At 42.1% G+C, this 17287-nt stretch overlaps 1 protein-coding gene and 1 long non-coding RNA gene across 3 annotated transcripts in view; both read left to right on the top strand.

Annotated features, from left to right (window-relative positions):
• Window positions 1-17287, top strand: part of LOC308385583 (uncharacterized protein) — a 119976-nt gene that overhangs the window by 12057 nt on the left and 90632 nt on the right. The window lies entirely within an intron of this gene.
• Window positions 1033-15216, top strand: LOC308385789. Of its 2 annotated transcripts, XR_013969643.1 has the most exons (6): window positions 1033-1296; window positions 3841-4017; window positions 8107-8161; window positions 9403-9478; window positions 9687-11121; window positions 12667-15216. It is a non-coding gene; the product is annotated as an uncharacterized lncRNA (long non-coding RNA). The 2 variants fall into 2 exon arrangements; XR_013969642.1 differs by lacking the exon at window positions 8107-8161.

The raw sequence follows: 17287 nt of genomic DNA, 5'->3' as shown, positions 1-17287 counted from the left end.
CACCACCTGGTATGGCAACAGCACCGCCTACAACTGCAAAGCTCTCCAGCGAGTAGTGCGGTGCTCTGAACGGATAATTGGAGGTGAGCTTCCCTCCCTCCAAGACATCTACAGGAAGCGGTGCCTGAGGAAAGCGGGGAGGATCATCAAGGACTCCAGTCACCCCAGCCATAAACTGTTCAGACTGCTTCCATCAGGAAGGAGGTTCTGCAGCATCCGGTCCCGTACCAGCAGACTGAGAGACAGCTTCTTCCATCAGGCCATCAGACTGCTGAACACGTCATAGACACCTCAGCTTCACTACTGGAACTTCAACATTATGCACTCCACACTGTATATAAATGCCACTTGTTTTGCACATATTCAACTCTGTATATTTTATATATTTTATTATTATTATTATTATTATTTTTTTTACTATTTAATTTGTAAAAATGTGTATACACACACACACACACACACACACACACACACACACACACACACACACACACACGTAGGAAAATATTTAGTATACACATCCAGAAATGCATACACTATTATATATTGTACATATATTTATTAGTTTCAGGTTGGCCATTCTTGTATTTTGCTCGTTTGTGTTGTTGTGTTTGCACATCTCTGTTGCTTGTGGGGCTCGCACACAAGAATTTCACTCGCATGTGCTGTGCCAGTGTGCCTGCACATGTGATGTGACAATAAAAGTGATTTGATTTGTGATTTGATTTGTGATTTGATATTGAAAGGAGACAACTGATCAAAAAGCTGGACGGTATGGAAGTGAAGTTGGACTTGATTGATCTGTTTTGCACGACCTCTTTAAGTGAAAGTTATCAGGCTGTATTTTGGTTTTTAAGGCAGACCCATTTGTTCGAGAGGATTTGATTTATTATTATTTATTTTTTTTGTCTTTTCTGTCCACACTCCACACCAGTTAGTGGCGGTAATGCACCATTTTGCTGTTTGCCAACCGCCAGTAAACCCTATACGGCAGAAGAAGAAGGGGGCGGAGCAAGATTTGTTAGCAGGAGAGGAGTCGAGCAGAGAGAGCTGCTTTGTCATGAAACGGGAGTAAAGTAGTGAACTTAGAGGAGAGAAAAAAACTAAAGTATCGATCATAAACCACTACCAACGTCCTGATCGATATCTGCATCGATCTGCCCACCCTTGTCTCCTGGATCGTAGCTGAGATCGGCGTGAACCACGTGGGTCTCTGCTCCCTGATCTGTTTCCTGTGTTTGGAAAGAGTTGCAGCTTCATCGCGGAGTTTCTCTCGGTTTGTGGGCTCATCTAAAGGTAAGCACCGAGCTAACTTTACTGTGAGTTCAGTTCATGTTGAGTTTAGCTCCTGAATGAGGTCTTCTGCTGCTCTCCTCGGTGTCTGTTCACAGTTTATTGTGAACACGTTGAGAGAAGAGTGAGAGAGTGTTTGGAGAAAAACACCAACTAATCATTAGCTCAGCATGCTGGGAGAAGTTGGAGCAGAAAAGTCTTTTCATTGTCCCTGCAGCTGTTTTTCTGCCTGCACCAAACCTCTACAGCCTCGTTTCTATTTGAAGTGATAACAGGAAGTCAAAGCGATCTGCTGCAGTATCAGGATCACTATAACTTTATTGTCCAGCTGCTGTGGATGAACACATGAGAGGAAGTGAAATGCCTGGCTGACAACTGTATAAAACAAAAAGTACACACAATATTCGAGGCACACAGTGTGTTACACCCCTGAAAACGAGAAATATATCAACTTTTAAACACTTTTACCTGAAAACAGGGGAAAAGAATCACGAGAGTGATCATGACTCATGCACTAGTTTATTGCAGTGAAAATGAACACAGACGTTTCACATTCTGTACTGCTAAATGTCACGTGGTGGAAGAAAAACACTAAATAATAAACCAAAACACTAAAGTGATTACAGGGCAGCTGTGGCTACAATGTAGCTGCCATTGCCAGTGTGTGAATGGGTGGATGACTGGATATGTAAAGCGCTTTGGGGTCCTTAGGGACTGAGTAAAGCGCTATACAAATGCAGGCCATTTACCATCTTACCATATATGCCAGAACAGGTTTCCTGACAAAATGGCTGACAATAGCGGCGTTTTTAGTTCCTGCCGTTATCTTACTGGCCATTACACAGTACAAAACTGATGCTCAAAACCGCCACGTATATGCGGACAAATACAATGTTTCTAAACTCTTACAAAACAATGAAGGATTACCTCTTAAATATCTTAACAGTGTACACATGGGAAATATATCAACTTTTAAACACTTTTACCTGAAAACAGAGGGAAAAGAATCACGAGAGTGATCATGACTTGCGTCTCTCATGCAGTCGTTTATTGCAGTGAGGAGAACGCACGAAACTCTTAACCATTTTCTTACCATATTTACATTATTTTTTCCTTATATCAGCTGATATGAATTAGTATTAACTGAACAGTTTTATATGCAGTAGTCCTTCAACCTGGCACAAGTGCACACTGTGGGAATTTACGACTGTGCGTAAATCCCCCCTAATTTTGGTATGATCCGAGCTCAGACACTAAGCGACTGAGCGAAGGGGCGGGGCAGCTGCTGCCTGCGAGTGGGCTGTTGGAGAAACGCAGACAGAGCAGAACTGAAGTTTGAGCAGGTACCAAAGCAAATCATTCGTGCCGTACAAATAATGTAAATATGACGGTGTATCACAAAAGATTGATATCATACTGATCACTTGACCAATATTACGTTACTTGCTCTTCAAGTGAATCAACAAATGGTAAAATGAAAAGCCGAACAACAACAATGCTGTTTTTTAGAGAGTCTTAGCTTACATGTGTGTTTATTTCATATTTTCAGTTGTTACCCTCCACGGCTAAATAAATCGGTTTCCGCTGTCTATTTTAATCACTTTCATCAAGTGTACATATGCACTAGGTTTATTGTTAATTAATAAGAAACTCCAGACGATTCCATTCTGAGCTGAAGAAGCTTCTGATTGGTTCGTAGAGTCCATGTGAGTAAACTGGTGGCACAGCTGTGGATGCATATAAGGCAAAACACAGAGCCTGTTTCTGTGACATGGGAACATCAAGAGATGTCAACAAAACACCAGGGCCCTATTTCAGGAAGCCAGTTTAGAAAACTCAGAGTGAAAAACGATACTCAGGGTTGAGTAACCCCGAACTGTCCAACTCGGAATATTCGGTTTCAGAAAGGCTGATAACAATTAGTTCAGTCAACGCGGAGTTGCTTTAACCCCAAGTGAAGCGCGCGGACGAGGATACATAAAGCCCTGATTAGTGGAGCACAGATTAAGCGAGTCACCATGGAGACGGAGGGAAAGAAGGCGCGGTCAATGTATTTTACAGCGCTTGAGGCCGAAATTCTGATGGCAGCATATGCCGATAACATGCAAATTTTGCAGAAAAAAAGGTAACACAGCCTCAGCTGCAAAAGAAAGGGAGCATGCATGGCAAAACATAGCCGACAGAGTCAATGCGTGAGTGTTAATTTAAACATTGATCGAGGGATTTCCACCCATTTAACACGTTATTTTATCATATTTTATTTTATTTGTTATTTTATACATTTTATGTTGTGATGTGATGTGAGCGCAGGTGCAACCCAACAGGCCCCAAACGTGCCTGGCAGCAAGTAAAAATGAAATATAAAAATATAGTCCAAACAGGTAAGGTGTAATTGTATTATGAGCCATAGTGCTTGGTCTGTTTGTAAATCAATTGCAGTTAGAGGCTACATTAATTTCCCCTCTGTAAGCACTTATTGAAATTATCTGAGCACATTACAAGTACATATTTGCTTACTCTGTATGCTCAAATGTGACCCCGTTATAGCCAACAGAAAAAAAGCGGAGGCCCGAAAAACAGGTGGGGGTCCTCCACCACCACCACTCACAGAGGCTGAGCAGTTGGCCCTCAGCCAAAACAGTGGGCGCCCTGTGGCTGAAGGCATCTCTGCGGGGACATCCTCTGAGTCAATAACCCCGCAAGACACAAGTGCCTACATAAGAGGTAAATTCAAAATAATACATGATGTGCATACATCCTTTCTTCACAGTCACCTTTGCAGTGCGACACATTCATTTGATAAACTCTTTACCATAATGAATTTGTTTGTAGTGAAGTTATTTTCCTACTGATTTTGCCTTCCCTCAGTCTTGGTTGTCTTTGAGAGCATAATGACAATGAAGTGTAAGGTGATTGGTATGTTTGTTAATTGCCATTTGGTCCCTTGTAAGTTATAAGTGACCTGTATAAACCTCATATTCTATCAGTTGATGGTGGTGGTGTACTGCATCTGGTGCAGCCTCCTGTTGAGCCAGACCAACATGCAGTTGTGAGTAATACTCCACAGATTATATGAGTTTACAGTAGAACAGCAATGTTGTTTATTTCTTTACTACAGGAAAATAATGAAGAAACATTGACAGCTGTTACAGAGGAGGAAGCAACAGAGACACTTTATGAGGTTTACATCTTTTAATACTTTGTGTACAGGAAACACAGGCGACCAATAAAGCCAGTTGAACAGAAAATCTGTTTATTCGTCTTTCAACATGTTGAGGTGATGGGTCAAAAGAAATGATTGTGACATATGGTGTCTCTGACTGTGCTTCCATCTTGTATGTCCGTGGGAGGGTCAGGATGTTCATGGTTTGGATCACTGCTGATGTTTGGTTCAGAAGGACAGTGTTCTCCTCTAATTGTGGCAATGTTGTGAAGAATCACACATGCCACAATAATGTCACATGCCCTTTCTGGGGTGACCCTGAGTCTTTGCAGGCACTGGAACCGGGCCTTAAGCATTCCGATAGTCATTTCAATTCTGGCTCTTGTCCTGCAATTGCTGCGTATTTTCACGACCATAAGGCGCACTGTGCTAAAAGGTGCAGTCTCAGTTATGTGTGCCCTTACTGTATTTAACACACACATAAGGCGCACTGGATCATAGGGCGCATACAAGTACCGTATGCGTATTTAAAAATAAAGCGGGAGCAAACCTGAATTCGGTACCTTACTCACATTTTTATTACCAATAATCGTCATCATCAACAACACACAAGCATACAAGTGTGCGTATTTAAAAATAAAGCAGGAGCAAAACAAAGTTTGGTACTCACATTTTTATCATCAATCAAACCCATCGAAGTCCTCATCCTCTGTGTCTGAATTGAACAGCTGCGCTAAATCTCCATCAAACATGCCAGGTTCACTTTCTTCACTGTCAGAGTCACTTTCCGTGCCGTGCGGCTCCTCGGAAATGATGCCGGCTTTTGCGAAAGCTCGAACAACAGTGCCAGCAGACATGTTAGCCCAAGCATCTACAATCCATTGGCAAATTGTGGCGTAACTCGCCCGGCGCTGCCTTCCACTCTTAGTGAAACTGTGGTCTCCACCGGTCATCCATCGCTCCCAGGCCGCTCGCAGCCTTACTTTGAACGGGCGGTTCACACCGATGTCCAGCGGTTGGAGTTCCTTTGTCAGGCCTCCCAGAATGACAGCAAGCTCACAGTTCATTTGTTTCACAAGTTTTTTCACATCGGCTGTGAGATGGGCACGCATAGAGTCACAGATCAACAGCGATGGTGATGCGTGGAAAAAACCACCTGGTCTCCTTACATACACCTCCCTCAGCCAGTCTTTCATCATTTCCTCATCCATCCAGCCCTTTTCATTTGCCTTAATGATGATTTCTGCTGGAAACTTCTCTTTAGGCAAAGTCTTTCGCTTAAAAATCAACATAGGCGGCAGTTTCTGTCCATTAGCATGGCAGCCAAGCACAACAGTAAAAGAAGACTTTTCGTGCCCCGTTGTGCGTATCGCTACCGTGCTGGTCCCCTTCTTCTCCACAGTGTGACTCACCGGGATGTCAAAAGTGAGCGGGACCTCGTCCATGTTTGTGATGTGGTTGGGCTGGATGTTTTTGTCGCCGATGTGTTTGCTGCAGTAGGAGCGGAAGATGGCCAGCTTTTCCTTATAATCCGCTGGAAGTTGCTGCGCTACCGTAGTCCTGGTCCGGATGGAAAAATGGCACCGTTTCATAAAACGAAAGCACCAAGACGGACCTCCTTGGAAATGTTCAATGTTCATCTCTTCAGCTAGTGAAACTGCTTTTAGCCGAATGGTGACCGTCGAAACGCTTCTCCCGCTCGTTCTTTGCTCGATGATCCACCGCTCGAGTCTTTCTTCCAACTCGGGCCACCTCGCCTTATGTCCGCGGAAACTCAGCTGCGTTTTCTTGACCTGCCGGAGCTTGTTTTCCAGCTTCCTCCATTTGCGAACCATCGATTCGTTAATCTTAAATTCTCTCGCCGCTGCTCGATTTCCATGTTCCTCCGCGTAGCTGATGGCCTTCAGTTTAAACTGTGCTTCGTAAGCGTGTCTCTTTGCCATTTTCAGGGTTGTTAAAACAACGATGTCCTGCATAATGCACATACCTGTTCTTTTATACAGGTATGTGCGATTGTCCCGGTATATACGATCAACGCCCACACTTCAGCCTTTAACGTTCTCATGGTGTTCTCTACTACGTCCTCCTTACAACACATAGGGCGCACCGCGCTATAGGGCGTGCCGTACTTTTTGAAGAAAATCTAAGACTTTTAAGTGCGCCTTATGGTCGTGAAAATACGGTAGCCAGATTATATCGCTGCTGTGGGCCCGGGTCAGGGTAAGGGGTAAGCAAATAGGGTAAACATGGATACCCCCTATCACCAAGCAAGTAGCCAGTGAACTCTCCTAAGACAGAAGGATACACTTCTGAAGCAATTGGTCTTTATATATTTTAAAGTATTCTCAACTCACCATGTCCACATTTTGTGCTCAGTGTACATTCACGGAATATTTGTGAGTCATGGACAGAGCCTGGCCACTTGGCTTCCACATTTGTGATAATGTTGGCAGCATCACATATGATCTTCACAGTGCAGAGAACACAAATTAGCATCCATTACTATGATGAAATAATTTGTTAGTTTGAAATGCTACAGGGAACTATGTACCTGTACATTAATGCTGTGGAAAGACTTCCTGTTCACATAGTCTCCTTCATTTACTGAAGGAGCAATGATTGGAATGTGAGTGCCATCTATACAGCCAATCACGCCTGGGAACCCTGAAAATAAATGTAAAATTTAAGTAGTAGTCCAAGTATCACCACATCATAAATTAAGTTTTGGTCATCCTGATACCTGCAACTTTGTGGCATCCCTCTTTGATGAATCTTGTGGGTCTGTGACCGGGGAACACCACAGACGAGTACAGGAGACGTTTCAGTGCAACTGTAACATTCCTGACTGCCCGACAGACGGTAGCCTTGGAAACGTGCTCAGCGTCACCAATATTATACAGAAAGCTCCCGTTTGCAAAAAACCGAAGTGCAATACAAATAATATGTACAGAACTGAGAGCATGTCCGCGATGTCACATGCGTAATATATGGCCTGAGGATGTTATCCAAATAAATTATAGATTGTGCTGAGAAACGGTAACGTTCGCACAGAAACTCATCAGGAAATGATAAAATGTCCAAACGCGCTCTGATCACTCTCTCCCGGCGGAGAGCTCTGCGGAGAATTTGGGCTTCACGATCTACTGGCTCTTCAAGGACGGGGCACGCCATGTCCGACACTTCCTACTGTCAGGTTTCCGACAAAGGGGCGGAGACAGTCAGGGTTAGTTGTAGTAAACCTGCTAGGGGGCAGGTTAGCTTCACGGAGTGTGTCGTCATAGTGACTCACTCAGAATTAATCTAAACTCGCTTTGTGAAACCGAAAACCCAGAGTTTTCGTTAACTCAGGGTTTACTTACTCAGATTTTCCACTAAACCGGCTTCCTGAAATAGGGCCCAGGAAGACAACTGTGGAGCTCCATAAGTGTGGCTCAAGTTTGAATACAATTTGGTGCCATTTACAATTAATACAGATAGTTTCTCTCTTTACTCTTAAAGTTAACAAATATGTTTTTTATATTTATCAATCTAAAAAAATAAACATTTAGTCTGATTTGATGTTACAATTAAAGTGTTTTTATCCGAAGAGTGTGTAAATATCTGGTTTCGACTGTATATTTGATGATGTTGGTGTTTGGCTTGATTGTCAGCACAGAGAGGGAGAGAGAGGAGAATGAGGACAGAACAGAGATGGAACAAGAGCAGGTGAGACACACATGTTAGTCCAGGAGTGGGCAATCTCAGTCCACGAGGGCCGGTGTCCCTGCAGGTTTTAGATCTCACCTTGGGTCAACACACCTGAATCACATGATTAGTTCGTTACCAGCCTCTGGAGAACTTCCGGACATGTTGAGGGGCTAATTTAGCCATTTAAATCAGCTGTGTTGGTTCGAGGACACATCTAAAACCTGCAGGGACACCGGCTCTCGTGGACTGAGATTGCCCACCCCTGTGTTAGTCAAATGGTTGTTTACCAAAAGTATCACTGTATCATAGGTCCTCATGTATCTCGTACCTAGTGTTTCTTTTTAGGTTTGTTATTTTTCAAATTCTATATTTATTAAGTTATGCAGCTTGTTTGCACAACAAGGCTAAATAATTATATAAACTTTTCTCAATCTAAATAGTGGACTTTGGTAGAATTAAAAAATAAGTGTAGTGCAGGTCTATGATGATTTTTAGTTCTACTATCATCTAGTTCTGATTCTGGTTCTGTCTTGGTTAAATCCTCATTAGTCCTGTTTTAATTCCGGATCAGTTCTGGGTCTGGTTGAATTGGGGTTTAGTCCGCGTGTCATGATACAGCCCTGGTTTTGTTCTGCCTTGCCTGCCAAAACGGAGCCTATTAATCTTTCAGTCATTTCTAAACCCCCCCCCCCCCCCCCCCCCCACCCACCCTTTAGGGCTAAGCCCTGGGTGTATCAAATGTCTGCCTCCGCCTCTGCCTGAAACACTTCCTGCTTTTCCAGCCTCAGGCTCCTTTAGCTTAGCTGTGAACCAGAGCTGGTCAGTATTCTAACTCACCCTGGTGTGTGATGCTGTGCAGCTTCCTCACAGATGCTGATGTTACAGGACGTCACAGCATCTCTATAATAATCCAAACTGTTGGTAACAATCCTGAAAACCTCCCAGTCGGTGCAGTCCAGACACACCTGCAGATTCTCCACAGCCTCATCAGTCCACTGCTTCAGTGTCTTCACAAAAGCTTTAGACAGTTTCAGTTTGTGCCTGTTTGCAGGGATCAAGTGAACCGTGACATGGTCTGAGAATCTTGATGTAGTTTGAGATGATGATACTCTTACCATCAGCTCACCTTCTGTTTTGTAGAGTATTTTTTATCCATTTTGTTTAATAAAATCTATGAGGTTCAAATGAAGCACCAAACTGCAGTTACTCAGTGGAGGTTCATTACTGCAGTTTCTCACCACTGTTGTTAACTGTTCCAGCTGATCATCAGGAGGAGACGAGCCATTTAGACTCAGCTCAGCCACTACAGAGGAAACAATGACTTCAACCCAAAAGGTGAGCAAGAATATCTCTGTTATTGAACCTGTGTGCAAGTTACAACTCTCATTGTAGCTCATAATTGTAATGTCATACTATCACTAGAAGGTGGTGGTAACACACCTACGACGTGTTTGTTGACATCTTTGATTCCACTAATGGAGTTTCAGTTTGTTCCACGACTGCATTTCACTCACTGCCTCTGTTTGTATCTCTGTCACTGCAGGACCAACATGGAGCGAGAAGTCAGCGCTCTCAGGAGGCCGACAAACCTCACCGAAGAAAGGGGCAGAAAAAATACAGCTGTGACGAGTGTGGGAAGAATTTTACCCTGGCTGGAAACTTAAAAAAACACAAAGTCATCCACAGTGGAGTTAAAGCTTACATCTGTAAGTTGTGTGGAAAATCTTTCAACCGGGCTGGAAGCTTAAAAACACACCAACTCATCCACAGTGGAGTTAAAGCATACAGCTGTGACTTGTGTGGAAAATCTTTTACTTTGGCTGCTAACTTAAAAAGACACCATCTCATCCACAGTGGAATTAAACCGTACACCTGTGACTTGTGTGGAAAATCGTTTACTCACGCTGAAAGCTTAAAAACACACCGACTCATCCACAATGGAGTTAAAGCATACACCTGTGACTTGTGTGGAAAAAGTTTTACTTTTGCTGCTAACTTAAAAAGACACCAACTCATCCACAGTGGAATTAAACCGTACACCTGTGACTTGTGTGGAAAATCTTTTACCCACGCTGGAAGCTTAAAAAGACACCAACTCATCCACAGTGGAGTTAAAGCGTACACCTGTGACTTTTGTGGAAAATCTTATACCCACGCTGAAAGCTTAAAAAGACACCAACTCATCCACAGTGGAGTTAAAGCATACACCTGTGACTTATGTGGAAAATCTTTTACCCAGCCTGGAAACTTACAAACACACCAACTTATCCACAGTAGATTTAAAGCATACAGCTGTGACTTGTGTGGAAAGTCTTTTGCCCACGCTGGAAGCTTAAAAACACACCAGCTCGTCCACAGTGGAGTTAAAGCATACACCTGTGACTTGTGTGGAAAATCTTTTGCCCACGCTGAAAGCTTAAAAAGACACCAACTCATCCACAGTGGAGTTAAAGCATATACCTGTGACTTATGTGGAAAATCTTTTACCCAGCCTGGAAACTTACAAACACACCAACTCATCCACAGTGGAATTAAACCTTACACCTGTGACTTGTGTGGAAAATCTTTTACCCAGGCTGGAAGCTTAAAAAGACACCAACTCAGCCACAGTGGAGTTAAAGCATACAGCTGTGGTCAGTGTGGTAAAGCTTTTACTCACAGTGGCCTCTTACAGCGTCATCAAGTTATCCACTCTGGATTTAAGGCGTACAGCTGCCACATATGTGGAAAAACCTTCCACTTGCTAGGCAGCCTAAATATTCACCTCCGCATTCATACTGGAAATGACGTTTACTGCTGTGATCAGTGTGGGAAACTGTTTGTGAGATATAAAGACTTAGAACGCCACATGTTTACCCACACTGTGGGGAGACCTTATAAATGTGACCTGTGTGAGAAGACTTTTAAAGCGCCACGTTACCTTAAAATCCACCAACAGAGCCACACCAGAAAGAAACTGTAAGTGCAGTTACTGTGAGGTATGTATGTATATTATTATCTTCTTGTTTAAGACTGACTGTTTCGTTCAACTGTGCTCATTAAATTGTGTTCGCATGTTAGTAATTCTACTGGACTCAATTTTGGAATTTTGGAAATAGTGCATTTAGATAATGACTGAAACCAGCCCACTGAAGGAACAATGTGCTGGGAGTTCAGTTCCTTAAGCTTAATTATGCAGATTCTCATGACCATTGATCAACAACCACTGACCATTATGCAAATGTACTGTTTATAAGATTGGGGGAAACTTGCAGTCAGCTGAGACTGAAGGAGTCACTTGGATGAGTGACGAAACGTTTCTCCCACAAAATTATATGTCCAGATGAACAGAATCAATTTTTGGAGGTTTACTTACCTGGATGATTGAGCATGCATCAAGATGGGTTGACAATGTTTCTTTCTCGCTGATATAACGGGACACCTCAACGAGTTACAAAATATGATCCCCAGATAACACAACTTTCAAATACAAAGCAGCGGCAGGGATCACATTAATCTGCAAATCCTTGTATAAAGATAAGTCATATTAGCCCAGTTTATTTTTTCTTATCATTGTTTTTGGGGCGAATGTGGCTCAAGAGTTGGCAGTTCTTCTTGTAATCGGAAGGTTGCCGGTTCGAGCCCCGGCTCCGACAGTCTCGGTCGTTGTGTCCTTGGGCAAAACACTTCACCCGTTGCCTACTGGTGTTGGCCAGAGGGCCCGGTGGCGCTAGTGTCCGGCAGCCTCGCCTCTGTCAGTGCGCCCAAGGCAGCTGTGGCTACAATGTAGCTTGCCATCACCAGTGTGTGAATGGGTGGATGACTGAATGCAGTGTCAAGGTCCATAGGGATTAAGTAAAGCGCTATACAGGCCATTTACCATTGTTGTGAGGCGACCATTAATAGCATCTGCATTTTCTGTTTGTATAGTTCCTTTGCTGTTATGGTGTTCTTGTTATGGATAAAAAAAATTTTTTTTTTGAAATATAGCAAATCTATTTCTATGAAGTTGTTCTATATAGTGTGTAAGATAAGATGACCTTTATTAGTCCCACAGGTGGGAAATTTGTCTCGTTACAGCAAAAGTGCAAAGTTATGTAGCACTTAGCAGTTATGTAACTGTTGATATGCAGCATTATTAAATTTATTGTTAATGCAATTGTTGATATGGTAAATTGACTTTTGAGGAAATTTTAGATGGCACTCATCATCAGAAAGGTTGCCTACCACTGGTAGAAAGGTTGCTCTACAACAAAGACATTTGAGTCTCAGTACCAGGTCACTTTACTCTAGCATGCAAAGTGCTTTACCGTGTTGTATAAAGCACTTTGAGTGCTCAGGCAGAGTGAAAAAGTGCTTTATAAGAATCAATCCATTTTACTTGTATTTACTAAATGAACAACAGGAGGGTCATCTAACTAAAACCAATCAGTGTATCCCACCTGACCCCCTCAGAATCAGCTTACTTTTTATTTCAGGCCACTTTCAGAATTAAAATGTTGAAGGAATTCCCTGACTTACACTGTCTTTGTGTCTTTGTTTAGAAGCAGAGCAACACAGAAGGATCCAGTTCTCAACCCTGTCATCACTGTGGTGGTGGGAAAGAGTTTCACTGTGACCTTTTGTGGAAAAACTTTCACTCTGCAACAGACCCTAAAAATCTGGACTTCTTTAAATTGCTTGAAGATTATTTCACCTCTCAACCGAGAATCTTCTTCAGGTCTAAGGTCAAATGGTGGAGAGTTCCAGATTTAAGCTCTGTGGGAGCGTCCCCCTTAGAGGGACCTCCTAATGATCCTCTACCTAATCGCACAAGAGAAGGTGTGAAAACGGGTGTAGGTAGGATACAATTTATACAAGGAGTATAAAAGAGGTGATATTTTTGTCAATGCTGGTGTGAAGATTGTGCTGTTTTGATTGCTTTGCAAATATTCATTTCAATAAATCCAAGGAAATATTTGGTTTCAACGTTCAGTTTATTTTTAGGAAATATTCCAACAGTTAAGTGTTGATAAATGAACTTGAGTCTCTAAAAATGGGCTAAAGGAGATGTGAAGTGCAAACATATGTACATTGTGTGTAATGGGATTTGGCAAGGTTGAGAGATCTCCCGGATATAAAGAAAAATGTAAATACGAGACTGACAAAAAAATTGATATTAAAGACTTAATAAAGCAAAACACTGGATGGTACAGCTCATGAAGGCACAAACATGGCCTGCTACTGGATGTGTGAGAGGCAGAGAGAAGGGGACGGGCTCCCAGACATCGCAGTGAAGGTCAAAGGTGAAAATAAGACATGCAGAGAGAAGTCACTCACTGTCTGTGCATGTTAGGAATATAGTGATTAAATAAAGTTCATTTAGTGATTTATATATATATATTAGGGGTGCAACGATACACAAAATTCACGGTTCGGTTCGGTTCGATACTTTGGTGTCACGGTTCGATATTTTTTCGATACAAAAAAAATGTTCATGCCTTTTTAATTTGTCATTTATTAAAATTATAAATATATATTTTAACTCAAAAGTACAGTTTTTAAATTTAACCCTAACCCTTGTGCGTGTTTTTTATTTTGACAGCGAATGCGCACCTGTGGACCATTTATGTGCAGCCCTGGTTATTTAGCTTGTCATATTGCAGCCACAGAAATTATTTTGTCCATGAAACCATAAAGCTGCACTTTCTTTTTGCCTTATAGTCTGATTTGTCATAACTTCTCCGTTTTGTGGTAAGCTTTTCTTTGGCTGTCACTTCTTCACCCTGACCTGTCTTATTTGGCTCAGCAGAACTAAAATATATATCCTGCTGCTTTTACACACGCACTCACATAAGCTCAGCGATTCTCTGCGATCAACCTCTCACATGTTTAAGCTGCGGGAGATTTCACTTGTCATGTTTGCATAGTAAGCTAACGATTAATAAGACGATGTCAGAGGAATTGGTGCACAAATTATCATCACTCACAGATCAGTGCTGTCGCTCTCTATACACAGTTCGCACGATTGCAAAGTGAAAGCAAAAAAACAAGCGCAAATTCAAACGCATTTCAATATGTCACATATTGACAGTGGCTCACCGATGCCAATGACATAATTACCCAGCTACATTTCTGAAAGAATGCAAAAGCATTGACATATATTTTTCCTTCTTACAATAGCCCGACGGGCAGGGAAGAGATAGATTTTGGTAGCCCGACTGAAAAAATCGCTAGCCCCAGGACGTCAGGCTAGCGATATTGCGAGCCCTGTATCTGATTGAGGAATCATGCATCTTTGGAAAAGAGAGTTTATTACAGAGAAATGTCTCTTTCCAAAATAAAAGCTATACTATCCGCTTCTTCTGGGTTATATTCTCAGCAGCATAAGGAGAATCATGTGCTAACAGCTGTCTAAATGACTCGGCTAAAGTTAGTAGCATGCTTGTTGTTTTTGTCTTTGCACTAGGATGATGTCGGCGTAAATGTGCAGTCATATTCGTTGTGTTCCCACTAGTGCTTTCAGGTTAATCTCGTTGAAATGACCTTAACGCCACAACACGGCAAATCTCTGTTAACGAGCTACCGCCGATCGCCCCGTGCATGGGGCTAGACGGCCAACACGTTAACGAGCTAACTGCGCTAACACACTAGTTCCCACCCATGTAATTGAGCATTGCATGGCACATCCAACATACTGTTTTACTTTAGTCCATGACGCACTTACTTTCAGGGTCATACGTCACATGAAAACCAAAATAATTCCAAACACCACATCTGAATGAGGGTGGGGGAGGTGCCCTGCGCTCTTCCTTCTGACGATGCTGTCTGTGTGGAGCGCTCAGTGGATCTGCGCTCGACAGTGCAGCCTAGGCGGAGTAGTCGAACGCAGATTCACTGAGCGCTCCACACAGACAGCATCGTCAGAAGGAAAGTTGATAAAATAAATTACAAATGTTGTATTGTTCGATACATATGCGTACCGAACCGAAAGCACTGTATCGAACGGTTCAATATCGATACGAATATCGTTGCACCCCTAATATATATATATATATATATACACACACACACACACACACACACACACACACACACACACACACACACACACACATTGCAATGGTTCTCATTAAGAGTTGGCCCTCCATGTAATAATGGGGTAAAAGAGTGAATTTGGCTCTATGATTGAACTGAATTATTGAGACTGACATGTAGAGCTGCAGAGGGATTTCCAAACATGCTTAGATATCATAGCCAGTTTAAGTCAGGGTGCAATTTTCCTGCGCCAAATTAGTCTGAACAGAATATCCTAGACTTATATAGTAAGTACAAAGTTACAGGCTGAGAATTGTTAGATAATAGTGTAACCCATGTGAAATACAGGGCCGTAACCCCCCCCCCCCTTTTTTTTTTAAATCTAAGGCTATAGCCTGTTATTGTCAGAAGGGGGTGCTGTAATGCAGTTTTGTGTTCTGACAACCGTGCGTCTAGTGCGCAGGAAGCATTACCTGTCTCTTCCTATGAGATCTTCCCTCTCTGATGGCAGTCAAGTGTGTGTCGGAGCTCACCGAAAAGTATTTGGTAACCTGGTTAATGAGACCAGATTGTTTTACGTATAAATGCTAATAAGCTACTCTTTTATTAGGCCCCGAACTCTGACCACAAAGGGAATAACGTCTGTCCAGTTATTTGTGTTGGAATATCCCAGTGAGTGACATGCCGTTTGTTCATCAAATTTGGTGTGTTGTTTTACTTTTCTTGTTGTTCTTTACAGTGTGTTATAAGTGTTGAATGCTTTGAGCTAAAGGTGTTTTACTGCCGATGCTAGCTGCTAATAGCTGTTAGCTACCCTACCCCCACGAAGCCATATTCCGATCGGGGAGGTATTCAGATAGAAGCACTAGCTCTGTTTATATTAGAATGGTTAAGTCTTAATAGAAATGAGCATATTTCAAGTTCATTAGTACTTGCACTGTGAATTAAGTTACCTTTGCTTGTTAGCCTTAGGGATGAATGTAACCTTGATTGCGATGACTATTTACATTACTGTTTAAGCTGCTGATGTTCTTTATTGTGATATAATTGTGATAAAATAGTTGATACTGGTACAAACAAGTTACTGTAACTCTTGTAACTTGGTAAAGCTAAATGGAATGCCATTTGTTATTAATACATTTGGAAAAGAAGTTCATGAGCTCATGTTAAGAACACAAGATGGAAAAGAAATTCATTGTTCTGCACTGTTTGTGTAGATTGGTTTTTTGAACTACTAGAAAGGATTCTGGAGAACCACTGACGGCGAGAACAGCCCAAATGAGATCCTGAATGATCATGAAATGATGTGGCCAGCCATGCGATCGGATTGTAGGATTTGCCTGAGAAACTGATTCAAGCATCCCTGTATTTCAGACAAGCCCTATCCCAGATAATAGGGTTTGCACACTGACACTTCCGCTACAGGTTTCAACGACTTTAAAGGACAATTCAGACTGGACAATTCAAACTTCACAACGGGAACACTTCCATCCGTTTTATGCATTCAAAAGAGTTCTGATACAATTCAGTATAAGTCTTTCATTCGACTGTCTTTATTTTATTTGGTTCTGCTTTATATCTATTCACCTTTAAAATGCACTATTAGTGTGCAGTTTGGTTTATTGTGCTGTATATGTTTATGAATGGTACTGAGGCAATAAAGGTCTCAGTTGTTCATTTCCAAGCCAATTCCTTTTGTGAGTCTCCAAAACAAAACCTCCTTCTGAACCTAGTAAGATGTTTAGGGTCTCTATTTGAAGTGAAAGTGTACTGGTCCTGAGTACAGGTGCTACACAAATGTGGCGCACCAGCCAGGAGGTTTAATTCCTTTTATTTTTGGAAGTTTAGCAACTGGTGCTTTCATGCCTTTTGGGTCAAATCATTACATTTGTCAATGACATTCTGGGTTGGAGTAATAAGAACATGGATGTAATCCAAACTGAAGGTGTCAAAGTACCTAACTCTGTCCTAGTAGGAGGGTAACAGGTGATGAGGTTGACAATGAGGTTATTGATTACTTAGGGTAGTTTGGTTCCATTGGAAGAGTAATTAAAATAACTAGCACAGAGGCACATTTTAAAAACACAGCCATTGTGGAGTTCCAATCAGGTGAACCAGTCCAGTTCCTTAAGGATAGCTTACCTTGCA

This window comes from Rhamphochromis sp. 'chilingali' (genome assembly GCF_963969265.1).
Source record: "Rhamphochromis sp. 'chilingali' genome assembly, chromosome: 18".
Taxonomy (NCBI): Eukaryota; Metazoa; Chordata; class Actinopteri; order Cichliformes; family Cichlidae; genus Rhamphochromis; species Rhamphochromis sp. 'chilingali'.
The sequence above is the reverse complement of the archived record's forward strand: the minus strand, read 5'-3'. Positions and strand labels throughout refer to the sequence as shown.